Raw genomic sequence first — 17,863 nt, forward strand, 5'->3', positions numbered from 1 at the left:
TGTGTCTGGCTGTGTGGTCTTGGGCTGCACCTTAATTTCTTTAGACCTCCCCGTTTTCTTATCTGCAGTAGATCAGTGGTCCTCAACCCTGGATGCACATTAAAATCACCAGGAAACTTATTAAAAAAAAAAGAAAGAAACCAATGTCAGAACCCCGCTACAGTCCAGATGTATCCAAACCTCTGGGGGTGGAGCCTGGGGATTTTTTAATGCAGCCAACGTTGAGAACCCCTGGATTAGGATCGTCCTAATTGCACGTTTGAGCCCTAAAATGTTATGATTCTGTGTATCATATCATACAGTTTTGTTCCTTTCAAATACCGTGCACAAAATGTTGTAAACTTCTTACATATGAAGAAATTTTACTTTTTACAAAAAAAACAAAAACAAAAAAAACTCCCCATAATTCTCATTAGGCCAGTGGTATAATGTCAATGTCCTTTGTCCAGTAAGTCAGAATCATAAATGTAGTAAAACATGAAATAATTAATTTTTGACCCAGGACTTGCAAGTGTGGACTTTAATTTCTCATTCCCACATTTTAAAAAAGGTACTGACTGCAGGCTTGAGGCCACCTGCATTCTTAAGGAAGACCCTGAAAAGTTCAGAGAGAAGACGTTACTGGAAATGTTTTTTGCTAGAAGAATTGGGTATACTGTAAAGTTCCAAATTAGGCGGTCCAGTTTAGGGAGTCTTTATCGGATCTAAATTCTACATGGGGTAGGAGGTGTTTAAAGAGACTCAGTGCTGTTTTATCTTCACCATTGAAGTTTTGGGTTTTGTCTCTTCCTAAATGAGTCATTTTTTTAAAAAGGAACCTAACTTGGGGAGGTGGGGAAACCACTGCCGGAGGTGCCGAGGAGGGGCGGGCACTGAGGCTGATAATCAGGGGACTGAGTTTACAGTTGGGCGGTTCACCTGGGAGGGGTGGAACCAGGGACCCGCCTGCGGAGGGTGGTTCAGGACCAGTGGGACACAGTCTGGTGGGGGGTAGGGTAGTAGAAATGGCATTGATATTGTTTATTAATTTACCAAGTATTTTCTGGAGCACACCCACCAAACATTGCAGCCTGGTATCAAGGCTCAGTCCACACGTGCTAGGAGATTAAGAAAAAAGGGGAAGGAACCTTCTAGTTTTCACTCCAGTTGGGGACACAAATCATGGAGGTTAGGCATGTCTGTATTTCCCTGCCGTCACAAGTAATTGAACTGAGGTTATGGTGCCCCATACCAGTGTGAACAGTAGAAATGAAAATGTTAGTCCCAGGCAGGATTTCAGAGGAGAAAACATGGCAGCCTGGAGACCCCATTGTGGAGCACCAGGGGGCCTCGTGAAACATACACTGGGATCAACAAGACATTGGTCGAGAGCCCTGTGGGATCTCCGCACATCACTGCCTCTTTCTGTGCTAAGTTCTCCCAGCTGAAAAATGATCTCACACACCTGAGTCCCCCAGGCCCCTGAGAGCTGTTCAAAATGTCTTCTGCCCTTGATGCCTGGGGAGGGAGGGGAGGGACAGAGAGTGGGGAGGTGTTGACAGGCTCCATGTGGAAACCAGAAAACCAGGGCAGCCACATGGGATTGGCCCACGTGCGTGGGGTGAGGAGAGGAGCACAGGGCAGGTGCTCCCGACACCTGGAGGAGCTGTATGTGTTTGGAATGTCGGCCAAGCACACTCCTTTTATTCCACGCTGCCTCGCACCCCCAGGAGTGTTCATTTTCATCTTTTCTGAGTGGTGTCAGCCTCCTGCAGTTGTGCCTGCATGTTTTCTAAGTTTGTCACAAACTTCCTGTTTGGGTCTGGTCTGAGGCTTGAAGCTTTGTGTGTTTTGAAACCCTGGCATTTACAGAGGTCCAGTGCTTCTCTTTGTGGCCGTGGGGCGGCCCTTTTGTCCTCCTCCCTTTAGCTGACTTTGGCCATCCTTCTTTGCAGACCTTCCCCCTGGGAGATGCTCTGTAGCTTCTGCACTTGTTCCTCTTAAGGAGGGTTGAGAGTCGTGAGATCTGAAGGAGGGAGGGGAGCCACACGTACTGGGCCCCTTATATAAGGCCAGACACTGCGCTGGATGTTTTCCTACATTTCTTGTTTTATTTAGGCCTCGCATTAGCTCACGCAGAGCCAGGCTCAGAGAGGGGAAGTGACCGGCCTAAGTTTGGACAGCCACTGGGTGATGAGGTCAGGATATGATCCCAGGCTTGACTCCAGAGGTCTTGGTATTTCCACTGTGTCACGAGGACCACACTGTGCCTTTGGTTGCACTGGCTTGGGGAGATCTTGATTTCCTATTGGGCATCTGGTGGGCAGCATCACCTTCCCCTCCATAGATTCCTCCCAGACCCTTGTTATTCAGGTGCTGCCCATTCTGTCTGCATGGGGTGTGATTTGATGACCCTTGAGTGCCTTGTTGACTTTCACCATTCTCAACCATCCTCCTTCTGTGACCCCAAGAATCCCAGAATTGTATGGTCCCTGGCTGACAGTCAAAGTTGGTTAGAGCCAACTCCCAGCTTCCCAGAAATGGAGTATCCTTTCTCTTCCTTCTGCTGTTCTGCTAGTCACCATGAGTTCCACTCAGCCAGACTTGGACTGCTCACATTTTAAGCTCTTCCTTTAAAGAGGGAGGAAGATAGGATATCTCTGTGTGTGAAAGCCTGTACCTAAGGAGGGATCCCAAGACCTTGAGTATGTAGGAGCAGGAAGGAAGGGAGAGCTACATCCAGCCACCCTCCCTCTTATTACAGTGGCTGTTATAGGGTGTCAGACTCTGGGTGCTCCTGCAAAGGAAGAATAGTTACACTTCCAAAACTTCAAGAAGGCCCTGTGTCCCTTCCAGTTACCATCTCAGTTCTTTTGTGTTTTCTGAAAAACTTCTAGAAGTATATCATCTGTGTTTCATCAGAATTGTTTTGTAGATCAAGTAACATTTACCATTGTAGACTCTGTGTTGAGCAGTGGGCAATTCCAAGCATTCAACGCATATATTAATTACCTTCAGGGGGTGTGCCATCTACACGGAAACTTAGCAAGTGGAACACTTGCCAAGAGAAGCTAAGTGCAGTGAACTCAGACGAGCAGGGATTGCTCAGCAAGCGGAGGCGTGAGCAGGGCGCTCAGAGGTGTGGAGCTATGGGGATGGGGTGGGGAGGAATGTCCTGGCATTGGGCCGTGAGGGGTGCATGGAAAGGGGAGGAGCATTCTGGATGGGGTGCAGTGGAGTGTGCATGTGGGAAGCAAGATTGAAGAAGGAGCCCTTCCAATTGCATGGGACGGGGATAGGTAAAAACAGTGCTGTGAACTATTATACATACACTCCACATGTTCAACAAGGAGAGGAGATCGTAAAAGAGAAGTAGAAGATTCCAATGGAACTTTTAGAGCTGAAAGATTCGAAATAAAAAACACACTGCATGAGATTAAAGCAGATTAGACGCCAACTTGAGGACATAGCAACAGAAACTATCCGAAAAGAAGCACAGAGATATTTAAAACAAAAACATAGCATTGACAACTTGGGGGACAACATTAAGTGGTCTAACGTATGTGTGATTGAAATCCCAGTGAGAGAGAAAGGGGAGAGGGAAAAATATTTAAACAAATAATGGACAAAATTTTTCGTAATTCCATGAAGACTATAAATCAGTGGTTGGAAAACTGTGACTTACAGGCCAACTATGGCCTGGTGCCTATTTTTGTAAATAAAGTTTTATTGGAACAGGAAAACAAAACAGTGTTGTAAGAAGCTTCATTCGGATGTGTGCCCTGTAACAGGGGAATGCTGGGAGGTGAGTTAGAAGACATTCATCACATTGAATTTTAGGAATGAAACGTTGAGGCCTTGGACCAGGGTGGTGGCATGAATATGGACAAGAGGAAAGAGAGATGGAAGATTTCAAACCCCAGCTCTGCCACTTGCTACCTGTGTGATCTTGAGCAGGTGACTTCATCAAAACTCAGTTTTATCAACTGTAAATAGACACTCAGAACACCTCACAGGACTGGTGTGTGAGAGTTTTAGCTTGGGTCGCACCCAGCACACAAGTGTAATAGGCAGGATTTGTGACTGACTGGGAGGAATCAGGGGAGTGGAGAGTGAGGACCCAGAGGGGCTCAAAGGGCTGAATCTGGGGGCCTGGGTGAGTGATGCAGCCCTGACAAAAAGGGATGGAGCTGTTTGGGGTCTTGGAATTCTTCAGTTGGAGGAAGACCCTTCTCCTAAATCCACGCTGCCAAGGTCCTGTCCCAGAAACGCATAGCCACGTGGATTGGGTGTGTCTGAGCCCGCGGCCTCTTGTGTCAGCTGAGCCCTCAGTGATGCTGGCCAGCGGCTGGCTCTCTCTCCCGTCAGGGTTTGCACTTCACAAGGTGAGGAGGTACGTGGGGCACAGAATTCGAGGAGGTACTCGGTTTCAGGGCTGACCCTGCAGGATGTTTCCCACGGTCCCCACTTCATCCAGCCCCCCTCCCTGTCTTCCCTTCGTCACTCAGGAGACCTCCTGCCTTCACTGATTACTGACAAGGTCCCCTCGCTCAGCAGTGAGCTCACTCAGGTTCTCGCCTCCCCGCCTCGTGCAGTTATCCCCATCGGGGCTCATCCCAGCATGGTTTCCTTCCACTCAGAGGAGGACACACCCCTCCTCCTCTTCCTGGCCAGATGGAACCTTCCTCCTGCACCCGGGTGCCCGTGCAGCTTCTGGGACGTCACCCGCTCCAGTCATTCTGCTGTAGTCTTTCCTCAAACCTTCACCCCCTCTTTTTCTCATTCTCTCTTCTCCTTCCCTCACGAGACGCCTGGAAAGAATCTGCCCTCGGGTTTTGCTCCTTCGCTGAGGCAGCCCGCTCAGGTTGGCTTCTGCCCGTGGGAGGTGTGACTGGCGCAGGGGAGGGACCTGGTGGGTTTGCTGTGAGGGGCTCCTGCTTCCACATGAGCTGTCCCCTCTCAGGTCACCTGTGGCCTCCATATTACCACACCCAACGGACACTTCGGTCCTTATCTTTCTGGACCCTTTGCTACTTTTGACACCGTGGACAACTTCCTCCTTCTTGCAACTTTTTCTCTTGGCTTCTTTCAGTCCGCAAATAAATCTCTCAGCCACTATTACGTAAGCACCTACTATGTGCTGGGCTCTGGGGCATACCATAATTCCATGTCCCTGCTTTCAGGGAGTTCCTAGTCTAGTGTGAGGAAAGAGGGATAAAAATATAAACAAATGTCAGGTGGTGATGAGCACTACAAAGAAAAATACAACAGGGAAGGCTGCTGGGGTTGTCAGGAGGGTCTCACTGAGAAGGTGATATTATCGCAGAAACCTGAAGGAAGTGAAGGAAGCCTAGTGGAACAGTGTTCCAGGCAGAGGGAAGAGCACGTGCAAAGGCCCTGAGGCAGGAGCCTGCTTGGGATGCTTGAGGAAGCCATTGTGGCTGTAGGAAATTGAAGAAGGGCAGAGTAGGAGAAGAGGTCAGAGAAGAGGCTGGGGCAGGTCATGGAGCCATGTAGGACATTTCAAGGACTTTGTCTTTTACTCTGAGAGATGTAAGATGCTATAGGAATGTTTTGAGCAGAAGAGTGATTTTTAGGCTGGTGTGGGGAGCATGGTGGCTTAAACAATAAAAATTTACCATCTCACAGTTCTGGAGGCCAAAAGTCCAAGACCAAGGTGTCTGCAGGGCCACGATCCCTCTGAAAGTGCTAGGGAAGGATCTGTTCCAGAGCTCTCTCTTAGCTCTGGTAGTTTCTTTGCTTGGGGCAGCGTGAGTCCAGTCTTCACATGGTGCTCTCCCTGTGTAGGTGTCTGTGTCCAAATTTTCCCTTTTTATAAGAACACCAGTCATATTGGATTAGGGACCCACCCTACTCAATGTATGATGTGTGAGCTCATCTTAATAGTTAGTTACATCAGCTTCAACCCTATTTCCAAATAAGTTCATATTCTGAGGTCCTGGGGTTAGGACTTCAACATAGGAACTGCGGGGAGACACAGTTTGACCCATAACACAGTTCAACCTGCATGATACATGGATTATAGACAGGCAAGGATGGAGGTAGGGGGACCAGCTAGGAGGTTATTGCAGTATTCTAATGAGAGAGGCTGCTTGGACCAAAGTGGTAGCAGTGGAGGTGGATACATTTTGCAGATAAAGCGGGCATCATTTGCTGATGGATTGGACGTGGGGTGTGAAGGAAACAGGGGAGTCACAATGACTCCTGGTTTGGGGCCTGAGTGACTAGAAGACTGGAAGTGAGTGTCTTTCTCTCCTAAGTCCTCTCCACCCTCAGGGACTTTTCAGGGCCCTCCTCCCAGGCAGGTCCATCCACTGCTGGGTTCTTCAGGGCTCCATCCTTGGCTGCCTGTCTAGTCCCTCCCTGATTGATATATGATCTGTCCCCATGTTGAAGCCAGATATCCTGAATGTGCTTTCTGGGTCACCCCTACAGGCCCCGGCTCTGGAGGATGCTGAAAGAGGAAGACACGGAAGCAGGACGACCCTGAGAGATTAAGCCTCTTAATCGTGAAACAGGTAGCTTCTCCGACATTCTGGGTGTTTGAATGCTTTATGATGAAGGGGTCATAAAATCGTTTCTTTGATCCATGTCGTGTGGAAAATGCCCCACAAAGGGGAGGTTGGCTGCTCTGGGCCTGGACATCCATAGGTGTCTGGGAAACAGTCAGCGCTTGTGGTTTCACGTATTGGAATTCAGCATCACTTGGCATGGGGCTGAGGGCATCCTGTCTCGTCTCTCTTGGCTTTGCAGAGTTGTTGCAGATAGTGAAGGATCCAAAAGATGTTCATGGATGGTAGCTTCTATAAGTGGGAATTAAACATCTCTGGAGAATTGGTATAGAAGGCCACTCTGAGAAATTTCACAGAGCCTGTCAGAGGCAGATTCCTGGACCAAGGAGCCTTTGAACTGGCCCTGGGGCATTTCTAATGTTTTTGTCAGTTCTGGCCCTGTGTTCTCTTTCCAGGCTCAGTTTGTCCCTCTAGAAAATGGTCACATAGCTATGATTCTTCTGCCAGATCTCACACAGAAGCTGTCTGGAGGGTCAATAGGTTTGTGTATAAAGAGATTTTTTTTTTTTTCAGTTTTAAACCCTGTTCTCACAAAAGATGACTCCCACAAATTCTTAGTGACGGTGGGGAAGGAGGGTGGTGGTGTCTAATTTGATTCTTTCAGTGTGTGCAGGTTTGTTTCTTGGCAAGTTCCACACTTTTCCTGTTTCTTCTGTGAGACTCACAGTTGATTGCTTCTGTTTCTTTTTTATTGTGCCTGATTTTGATTTAATTCTTAAGCCACTGTGTCTTGGGGTTCCAGTAGGAAACAGATGGTTCACTCAAATGGAGTAGTCCAAGAGTCTCTACTGAAGGAACTGCTTGTAGTGGCATCAGCAGGGTTAAGAGAAACCAGCACGGGATGTTGAAGCATCCCAGGGTTAGCAATGTCAGGAAGCTGTTCCCATACCTGGGCCTGAAAAGAAGAGGGAGGGATTGTTTATCAGAAGCTGTACAGAAAGGCAGTCTCTGGTAGGAGGCAGTCAACCTACAGCAACATGGCCGGGAAAGAGCCAAGAAAATGGATATCCTCATTGAACTCCCTGTCAGTTCTCCCGTCTCCTGACGGTGCCTCCCATTAGGCATACTCAGCCAGAAGCCAGGAGGCAGGGAGCATATTGAAGCTGTGCAGAGATCAGAACCTCTAGGCGCGCAAGCTGAGTGGAGACACATCGGGGATGGGTATCAGGGCACAAATGGAAAATATCTGACCGACCAAGAGGTGCAGATCGCTTGGAATATATTAAAAGGGTTGTTTCTACTTTAGGACCAAAAGAGGGTTTTTCGTTTGTTTGAGTGTGAAACTTGCAATATTGGGTCAGCTCCATAGAACCATTGGCTGTGAGGGCTGGAAGGAGCACCAGAAACCCTCTAATCAAACTTCATCCTTCTTATAGTTGAAAAGACCCAAGGAGATCAAGTGACTTGCCCAAGGCCGCTCATGAATTCATGAAAGTGTTTATTGAAAGCCCATTATATTTTCTCAAGAAAAACAGCACAAAACCACTTGAAACAGGACCAAGCAGAATCTGAGCAAGTGCTAGGAAAAAGCTGTGGATGAGTGCTTATTTCCAATTTATCAGTTTGGATTACTTGGGGGTTGTGAATATCATAAAACTGAACTTAAAGGGGTTCCCACAGCACAGGGAATTAATTAAGTGGCTTGTACTAGCAAAAAGCAGGGATGGGACGGACTACAGGGTGCATGTGAGACAACAGCTCAACTTGTCATCAGGAGTCCAGTTTCTTCCCATCTCTCTGCCGCTCTTCCATGGTATCAGTCCATCCTCAGGCTGGCCTCTCTCCTGGAGGCAGAATGGCCACAGAAGTTCCTGGGCTTATTGTTGCACATCCCTCTGGCCGGAAAGAAAGAAACATCCCTTGCCGTAACTCTTGAAAGACTGAGAAAGTGTCTTTCCCAGAAGCCCCTCCCCAGCAAACCAACCCTGCATTTCATTGGCTTGAACTGAGTCATGTGCTCATTGTTTAGCCAGTCATATTGGCTAGGTGAACGCCTTCTTGTTGATTGGCAGGGATGGGAGATTTTCCTGATTGGCCTATCTCTACACTGGTGAGTGTAGCTTTCCTCAAAGCACCAGGGTGGGGGAAGCAGAGCTGTGAGTACTGTTGAGGGAGGAGGGAAATGGACATGGGGAGAGTGACAGTGGACATCCACTGTACTATATCATATATAGAGACCTTACTAATTAGGACTAATTGTTGGGGTAACAGTGAGAGAAAACTCACTCTTAACTAGTGAAAGTCTGAATTTTAAAGTGCTTTAACATAGTATAGTTTCAGACAGAACCTTCCCAAACAGTTCCTGTTGGAAGACTTGCAATTAGCATCTGCTTTTCAGTATGTCTTAAGATGTAGGACCTTCTGGGAGGTTAACTATGCCTTCTACAATGCTGTTTTATTTCTAATATGCTTATTCAACCTTTCTATAGCCAGAGTAAACACTGAACTCAAATTTTGGGTTATTGAAGATTAAATTACAGTAATGAAGTTCCTCATTTATAACCTCATCTATAAAATGGGATTAGGAATAATACCTGCTTTATAGATCTGTTGTAAGGACTAACTGGGGTAATCCAAGTAAAGTGCCCAGTGGCCCAGTGGCTGGCCCAATAAATGTTACCTTTATTAGCTTCATATAACTCAAAATATTGTCACATTTGTATGTTTATGTGCATGTTTATTCTAGGAAATTAACTCTTCACAACAAATATAGGTCACTGGTTAGCTCAGCTAGAGACAAGGTAAATAAAGATATTAAAATATTTAGTGTTTATGGATTTTTTTTTTTTTTACTGGAATGGCTTTTTAAAAAAAATTCATTTTGGGGGCTTCCCTGGTGGCGCAGTGGTTGAGAGTCCGCCTGCCGATGCAGAGGACACGGGTTCGTGCCCCGGTCTGGGAGGATCCCAGATGCCGTGGAGCGGCTGGGCCCGCGAGCCATGGCCGCTGAGCTTGCATGTCCGGAGCCTGTGTGCTCCGCAACGGGAGAGGCCACAACAGTGAGAGGCCCACGTACCAAAAAAAAAAAAAAAAAAAAAAATCATTTTGGGGAAAACCTAAATAAAGAAAAATTTAAGTAGCACACAGTTTTCAATTAAAAGTAGTTATAATCCCTGGAAAATAAGGAATTTTAACTTTACGGTAACATATTAATGTATTCTTGGTTGAAAAAGTCTTGTTAATAGTTGAAAGCCTGTCATGACTTATCCTAGCTGATTTTCTTGCCATTGTTATCCGTTTGGAGGCTCTGGAGGGGCAAGTGACCCTCCTCAGCTTTGGCTTCCCAAGCCAGCCTCAGGGGGGCTTTTCTGGGCGGATGGATTTTAGAATCACCTGGATTGGGTGAGATGCTGCAGCAGTGAGAAGCTAGCCTTGGGCGTTTATTTCAGTGGGATTTTAGCTGTGAATCATTCTCAAAAGCCTTGGGTGCTGTAGGGCTGACTTCTCAAAATCCCAGGAGGGTGAAGTGTCTTGATTTGGGGTTCCCAGATTAGTGGTGGGAAGAGCAAAGGTGGGCGCAGCACCCTGAAGCTGATTTCAAAACTGGGAGGCGATAACTTTGAGGATAAGGGGTGGATAGGGTGCAGCGAGGGGCCTGTGGATGGAGGATAAAGTTCCAGAGTGACCAGGAACTTACAGACCACAAATTTATAAACCATAAAATTTTTCATTCCCCACTCCCCTGAATATTGACTAAAATTAGACTTAAATTTTCTGTAGGTTGTTTGTTGCCCCCAAGGCTGTCTGGTCACAATTGTGATAAGTAGATGAGAACTAGTGATAACTGGACACCTGACCCTGAATTCCTTGGTTCAGAGGGTGCTGTAGACAAGTGGTTCTCAAATGTAGTTTGTCTGGACCAAGAAACTACCAAAACAAAATTGGGGGGATTGGCTTAGGGCTACCAAGTTTTCATTTTGCCAAGGAAGGATGTTTTTAAAAACCTAACATCTATCACTACAGTTCTTATAAAAGAAAGGACTGGGGCTTCCCTGGTGGCGCAGTGGTTGATAGTCCGCCTGCCGATGCAGGGGACACGGGTTCGTGCCCCGGTCTGGGAAGATCCCACATGCTGCGGAGCGGCTGGGCCCATGAGCCATGGCCGCTGAGCCTGTGCGTCCGGAGCCTGTGCTCCGCAACGGGAGAGGCCACAACAGTGAGAGGCCCGTGTACCGCAAAAAAAAAAAAAAGAAAGAAAGGACCATCTTGATCCTAAAATAGTAGGAAGGAGACAGACTAAGGAATAAAATCTTCACATTGAAAACATTCAGCTTTAGGAATAATTTATTGCACTCTTCTTATTTTTCTGATATCACCCGTGAAAACAACATTAAGGGTGGATGCTTCCCTGCATCTGTGCATAACAGGTGTTGGGGAGATGTGGAGTTAATGTGCAACTGTAGGGCAAAAAATCGTATTTCTTTTGAAGCTTCTCATGAAGCCTAGGAATTCGCTGAAATCATGCCTTTACTTGATTTAAAGGGACAGGAGAAATTCACTTAAACGCAAGTCTTGGTAAACCCAATTCATTTTATAAAAGAAGGAACTGTTTACCCTCAAGTCATTAACTTAGAATTGTTAGTTTAATTTCCCACCGGTAGGAAGAAAATTTTGCAGTATCTAAATAGTTCAAATGGAAAGGCATGTCAATAGTTTTTTCTTTTTCCACAATTACCCTAAAAATGGTAAATTTGTTGAATTTCATTTGGCTTTCAGTTGTGTGCTATGTCTCTGTGTGTGCATGGGCACACACACACACACACACACACACACACACACACACACACACTCACACACAAAAAACTTAGTTTGGTCTGAAAAGCCACAGGAGGGAAAGGGTACTTTTGAGAAAAGCAGTGTGTCCATCAGTCAGTTGCTGGTAAGTGTTAGTACTTGTAGCAGCAGTTGTATCTTGGAACTGCCAAAAGAGTATGACTTTTTAAGATGCCTTTTGAAGTCATTAAAAAAACCTCCAAACCAGGGACTTCCCAGTGGTTAAGAATCCGCCTGCCAATGCAGGGGACACAGGTTTGAGCCCTGGTCTGGGAAGATCCCATCTGCCGCAGAGCAGCTAAGCCCGTGCACCACAACTACTGAACCTGTGCTCTAGAGCCTGCGAGCCACAAATACTGAGCCCGCATGCCACAGCTACTGAAGCCTGTGCACCTAGAGCCCATGCTCCGCAACAAGAGAAGCCACCACAATGAGAAGCCCATGCACCGCATGGGCCCTGCTCACCACAGCTAGAGAAAGCCCGCACACAGCAATGAAGACCCAAACAGCAATAAAATGTCTCTCGTTCTGCTTCACTTCACATTCCTGCTTGGCTTTGCCACAAAGATGTTTTGCCTTCCAGCCAGGGATTAAGCTTCTGTGTGAGGCCATGACTGGTGTGAAAACAACATCTCTGCCCTTGTTGAGGGGAGAAAAAGACTGCCTGCATTTGTGAAATCCTGAATGGAATCATGGAATCCTAGTGCCAAAGAGGGTTTTGAGGTCCCTGTCTTCCTGCCAGACTATCCTAACACTCATCACCTTGACCGACAGTCCTAACATTTCATCGATCTCTAACGTTTCATGGATCCTCTGTGAATGTGGACATGAACTGAAATGTGTCTTCGTCAAGAAAGAGCAGATTGTTCTGTGCACGCTTACATCTGCAGTTACTGCCCTATTCACAGCCTCATTCCTGGGCATTGTCACTCTTTGAGTGCTATTTATATTGTCACATATGTTCATACGGCACCGTCCTTGCATGTTCTAGTAGACGCTCAATTGTAATTGGTTCAAACTCCGTACCACTTGTTTCTCCTAAGGTGTATCTCATTCTACAGCAGGCTACGCAGTCTGCATAGCTACAGCTCAGCGTTCTTTTGGGCAGACATTACCACAACCCTCTCGTCTTAGCTTGGGCTGCCATAACAAAATACCATAGACTGGGTGGCTTAAATAATAGAAATTTATTTCTCATGGTTCTAGAGGCTAGGAAGTCCAAGATTAAGGTGCTGGCAAGTTTTATGCTGAGACCTCTTCTCTTGGCTTGTCCACCATCTTGTGTGGTCACATGACCTCTTCTTTGTGGAGAGAGGAAGCTCTGGTGTCTCTTCCTCATCTTATAAGGACACTAATCCCATCATGGGGGCTCCACCCTTGTGACTCATTTTAACTTAATTGACTTCCAAAGGCCCCACCTCCTAATACCATCAGATTGGGGGCTAGGGCTTTAACATATGAATTTGGGGGGTGAGGACAAACATTCAGCCCATAGCTATGCTAAATCTTTTATTTATGGTCCCCTTGAAGTGCTTGCAGGGTCTTTGTTCCAGGAGCCTTGCCGTAAGCAGAGAAAGCCTTAGAGTTAGGAGCTTTCACTGCTGTGGAAGAGATGCAGTGTTCTATAGCTGGAACAGATGGTCCTGTGGACTAGAAATTTGGAATACCTTTACCACAGAACTAGAGGTGACCTGGGGTAGACTGGTGATCCCCTTGTCTTTTCAGATCTTAGGTTTCTTAGTTCCATATGTCAGTGGTACATTTGTGGTTGCCAAATTTGGTCAGCCTCAATGAAATTTGGATGGTGTAACATTCAGTATTCTCTGACCACCTTGTATACCTTCCTTGATGGGTCTCTAAAAAGGAGGCTCTTGGAACCAAAGCCTGGGAAAATGGGTTATTTCCTAGGTCTACATCATCTTGGACATTTACTCCCTTTTCAGCTGGGGAAGAAAAGGCAGTAAATTACAATAAAACTACTCCCCATTCCATTAGAGATCAATATCTTAACAGTGTCATGTATACAAACACGGTCATGTCCACATGGACATTAGGTGCCAGGTGGAATATTTTAAAATATAAAAAGGACTTTGAAAATTTTTTTTAACCTTTCAAAGAACCAATGATTCCTGTGTTATGTAAAGTGTTCCAGGATTTAGAAAAAAGATGGAAAACTTCCAGATCCTACTTTCAAGCAAACATGACCCTGATAACAAGTCTGGCAAGTCCCCAAAGGGAGGCTCTATACCAGTCTTGCTTAGGAATGTAAAAATATTAGATAAAATTCTAGTGAGTAGATTTCAACACTAGAGTATGTGAATGTTCCACCATCCCCAAGTGGGTTGTATTCCTGGAATGTAGTAATGGCTTCATATACATATATTTTCATTTGATTCACATAATGAATCAAATGAAATATTTTAAATGGTTTAAGTGAAAATATGTAATAATCTCATTAATTTCAAAAGTGCATTCAGGGCTTCCCTGGTGGCGCAGTGGTTGGGAGTCCGCCTGCTGATGCAGGTGACACAGGTTCGTGCCCCGGTCCAGGAAGATCCCACATGCTGCGGAGCGGCTGGGCCCGTGAGCCATGGCCTCTGAGCCTGCGCGTCCGGAGCCTGTGCTCCGCAACGGGAGAGGCCACAACAGTGAGAGGCTCGCGTACTGCAACAAAACAAAACAAAACAAAACTAACAAACAAAAAAATGCATTCAATCAATTCAACTTCTAACTTCTACAAACCACTTAAAAAGGAATATATAAAATGGCCATTCCTGAACCTGATAAGGAAGATTGAGTTCATACAGTCCACTGGCATTATACTTTATTGGAGCCTCATAAAGGTATCATTGCATATGACTGAGATCAAAGCAAAAAGCCAATGCAGAAAGTTATAAAAATAGTAACTTTAGAGAATAAATGCTGTAAAGAAAAGAATAAAATAATCATTAACTACAGATTGCTTAGTTGTAAACCAAGAAGAGTTAAAGAGATTAACTAAAGACCTTATTTCTAAATGGTGAGATTAAAATTCAGGATTTGGATACTTCTGGAATTAGTTCATGAGTCTAATGCCATTCCTCTCAAAGTCCCATCAAGATTTTTAAAAATTTCACCAGATGGTTTTAAGTCTGTTTGGAAAAATAAGTAGATGAGAACCTCAAGGGGAATTATGAAAATGGTTTTGGGGGGAAGGGGATTAGATCTATTGGATATTAAAATATGTAGTCCTACCAGATATTAAAATGCATTATGAAGCCTTTGTAATTAAAACACTGTGGGGCCGGCAGAAGAGGAGGAAGTAGATAAGTGAACTAGGACAGTTCAGAAATAGACTCTTGCAGAAATAATGTAATAAATCATAAAGAAGGCATCGCAAATCAATGGGGAAAGGAAAATTATTCAATAAAGAATTTTGATGTCTAGCAATTTGGAAAAAAATCATTTGACTTCATCAAAATGAATTGCAGATGAATCAAACAATTAAGTGCAAAATGTAGGTGCACAGGAAATCAGTAGGATTGAATATTGCTTGGAAGCAAAAGAAACACACTCAAAAAGGGAAAGAATAGTCCATCAGGTTACAGGACAATCAAAGATTTCTTTACGTAAAAAGCCAGTGGGGAAACAATAGCCTGGGAAAAAATTTGCGGTAACGTGACGGAATTAATCTTTGTTATGTGAAATGCTCAACAAATTAAAAAGAAAGGTACTAAAACCTGGGTAGAGCACTTGAATAACATTATATTTAATAACACTATTATATTTAATAACACTAAACAAGTATATGGAAAATGTTCAATTTTGTAATAAGAGGTATGTCGATTAAAGCAGCAGTAAAGTACTATTTTAACATATTAGCAAAAGAACCCTTTTTTTTTTTTTTCTTTTTTTTGCGGTACGCGGGCCTCTCAGTGTTGTGGCCTCTCCCGTTGCGGAGCACAGCCTCCGGACGCGCAGGCTCAGCGGCCATGGCTTACGGGCCCAGCCATTCCGCGGCATGTGGGATCTTCCCGGACCGCGGCACGAACCCGTGTCCCCTGCATCGGCAGGCGGACTCTCAACCATTGCGCCACCAGGGAAGCCCCAAGAACCCGTTTTTAATGATAATCCCCAATTCTGATGTCATTACAATATTATGAAACAGTTTTACAGTGTAATAAAGAATCATGTTATTCATTCATCTATTTGATCCAGTAATACCACTTCTGTGGACCATCTTCCTACATCCCTCCATGAAGGAAATAATACAAAATATTTAATATGCTGTTTAGACAGTGATGCTTCCCTGATGCATTATTTACAAAGCAAACTCACACACACACACACTCACACCATTAATGTCCAACAGTTGGGTAACTATAAAATTAAATAGTTCTTCTCTCAGCATAATACTCTACTATAATGAATAATTATTTTGAAGATACATAGCATTGTGACAAGATATTTACAGTATAATTTTATGTGCAGAAATTGCAGTACACACTGTGGCATAGTCTTACTGTGGAATGTAGCTATATTAGCTGTGCTGTTAAAATGAATGAACCATAGCAGCTGTGACAACACAGAAGGCTCTCAAGAACATAACGTTAAGTAAAAAAGCAAGATGTAGAATAGCTGCAGTGTGATTCCAATTACATAAGGTTCAGATGCATGCAAAACCAATGATACAGTTTTTAGACAATGTGGCAATACCTATAAGACTACGTGAACATAGACAAAGATTCAAGATAGTGACGGGAGGCGAGGCTAGGAAGAGGGAGCAGCCATAGAGGCTGTGTAGGGGATTAGTAAAGTTCTCTTCCTCAAGCTGCGCTATGGACACACTGTATTTATTATTGCTATTTTTTATACCCTTAACATAAGCTACAAATATTTTAAATGTATTTAATGTTAATGAAAGGGATATTCAAACCAGTATTCACGGATTACAATTTGGTCCAAAATATTATCCCTAATAAAGATGGTACAGAGTGTATAGGTAACAATGACTCTGTTAGAGGGGTGAAATTAAGAGTGGTTCCTTCTTTCATTTTCTCTCATTTCCAAATTTTCAATTATGTGCTTACCTTACATTATTTTTAAAAGAAACAAAGGAAAATTGAAGACAATTGCAATTATAGGATGATGTAAGCTTCCAGTGGAGGGTGTGCCATTGCTCAGAGGATGGTGGACTTCAGCACTGAGGCAGAAGGGGAGATGGATTTAAACTGTAAAAGCAGTGTGTTTGGAAAATAAATCAGACCATCAGTAGTCACTGAGCATCCTTCCTGTGAAGAAGCATTGGTTTAGCCTGCCTTCCAAAAAAACTTTTGGATACTGCGTTTTAATGAATTGCTAAAATGGATGAATTAGGAAGACTGGTGTTTCTTTGAGTTCCTTTAAAATTTTTTTAAGCTTTATTGTTTTGTCTGCTTATAAAAATAATACAGTTGATTTGAAATAATCTTATAAAAAATATAATAGAACCTGAAGTTGATTAGACACTAAAACTAAATCTCAGTTGAAATGAAATACAGGGAATAGAGGAACCTGGTAAAAGACACCATGGGGATGCAATCAGGAAGTTCTTGGGCCTATGACCCATATGTTTCTCAATAAATAAAATGGCCTGGAAAAGGATGGCGGGGCACTATATAATAAACTTTAAAAGAGACAAAAGACATACCAGCCAGGTGCAAATGTAAATCTTGTTTGGATCCTGATTTAAATAAACCAACTGTAAAAAGGCATTTATGAGATAATTGGGGAAATTGGGACACTGACTGGATATTTGATATTAAGAAATTACTAATACTTACGTGTGATTTGTTATTATGGGTATGTTTTAAAGATACATGCTAAAGCATTTATTCGCAAATGAAATATCAGATATTTACTCTAAAATAATACAATGGAGAGTCTGAGTATGTTAACTATAAAAAGTCCTTATGTCTCATGTATATATGACATATCCAGGATTTACATTAAAATAATCCAGGGGTAGGAGGCGTAGAGTGGTATGGATGAAATAAAGTCAGCCATGTGTGATAATAGGAGCTGGGCAATGGGTAAATATATTCTTGCTACTTTTGTATATGTTTATTATTTTTTTCATAATAAATCATAGAAATAAAATTTATATATTTTCATGGTTGAAAACATATAAAATATAGAAAAGTATAAAAAAGGAAATGAAAGTCACCCATAGTTCCACCCCTTGGAGAGAACAACATTTTGATAAAAATCCTTCTATATTTTTCCTTATGCACTTACAACGTAAGTTCTTATACATATATACTTTTAAGCAATTAAGAAATTATACTATCTGTATTGTTTTGTATACTGCTTTTTTATATTGTGGGCATTGTACTTCAGTACATTTAGATATTCATCATAATTTTAAATTATTCTAATATGTGAATATACACACAGATGCCATGATTTATTTATCTAACAGGTACCTCACAGATGGTATCTAAGTCGTTTCATCTTTTTTCCCCATTAAAGCGATTCTGCATACTTGTTTACTTCTTTTG

The 17,863-nt window shown here is 43.8% G+C and overlaps 1 long non-coding RNA gene across 1 annotated transcript in view; it reads left to right on the forward strand.

Annotated features, from left to right (window-relative positions):
- Nucleotides 1–17,863, forward strand: part of LOC309828551 — a 137,176-nt gene that overhangs the window by 75,875 nt on the left and 43,438 nt on the right. Inside the window, exon 2 of the long non-coding RNA XR_014297324.1 lies at nt 6,436–6,518. This is a non-coding gene — a long non-coding RNA (uncharacterized lncRNA). The remainder of the gene's footprint in view (nt 1–6,435; nt 6,519–17,863) is intronic.

Source organism: Grampus griseus (assembly GCF_964374135.1).
Source record: "Grampus griseus genome assembly, chromosome: 10".
Classification (NCBI taxonomy): Eukaryota; Metazoa; Chordata; class Mammalia; order Artiodactyla; family Delphinidae; genus Grampus; species Grampus griseus.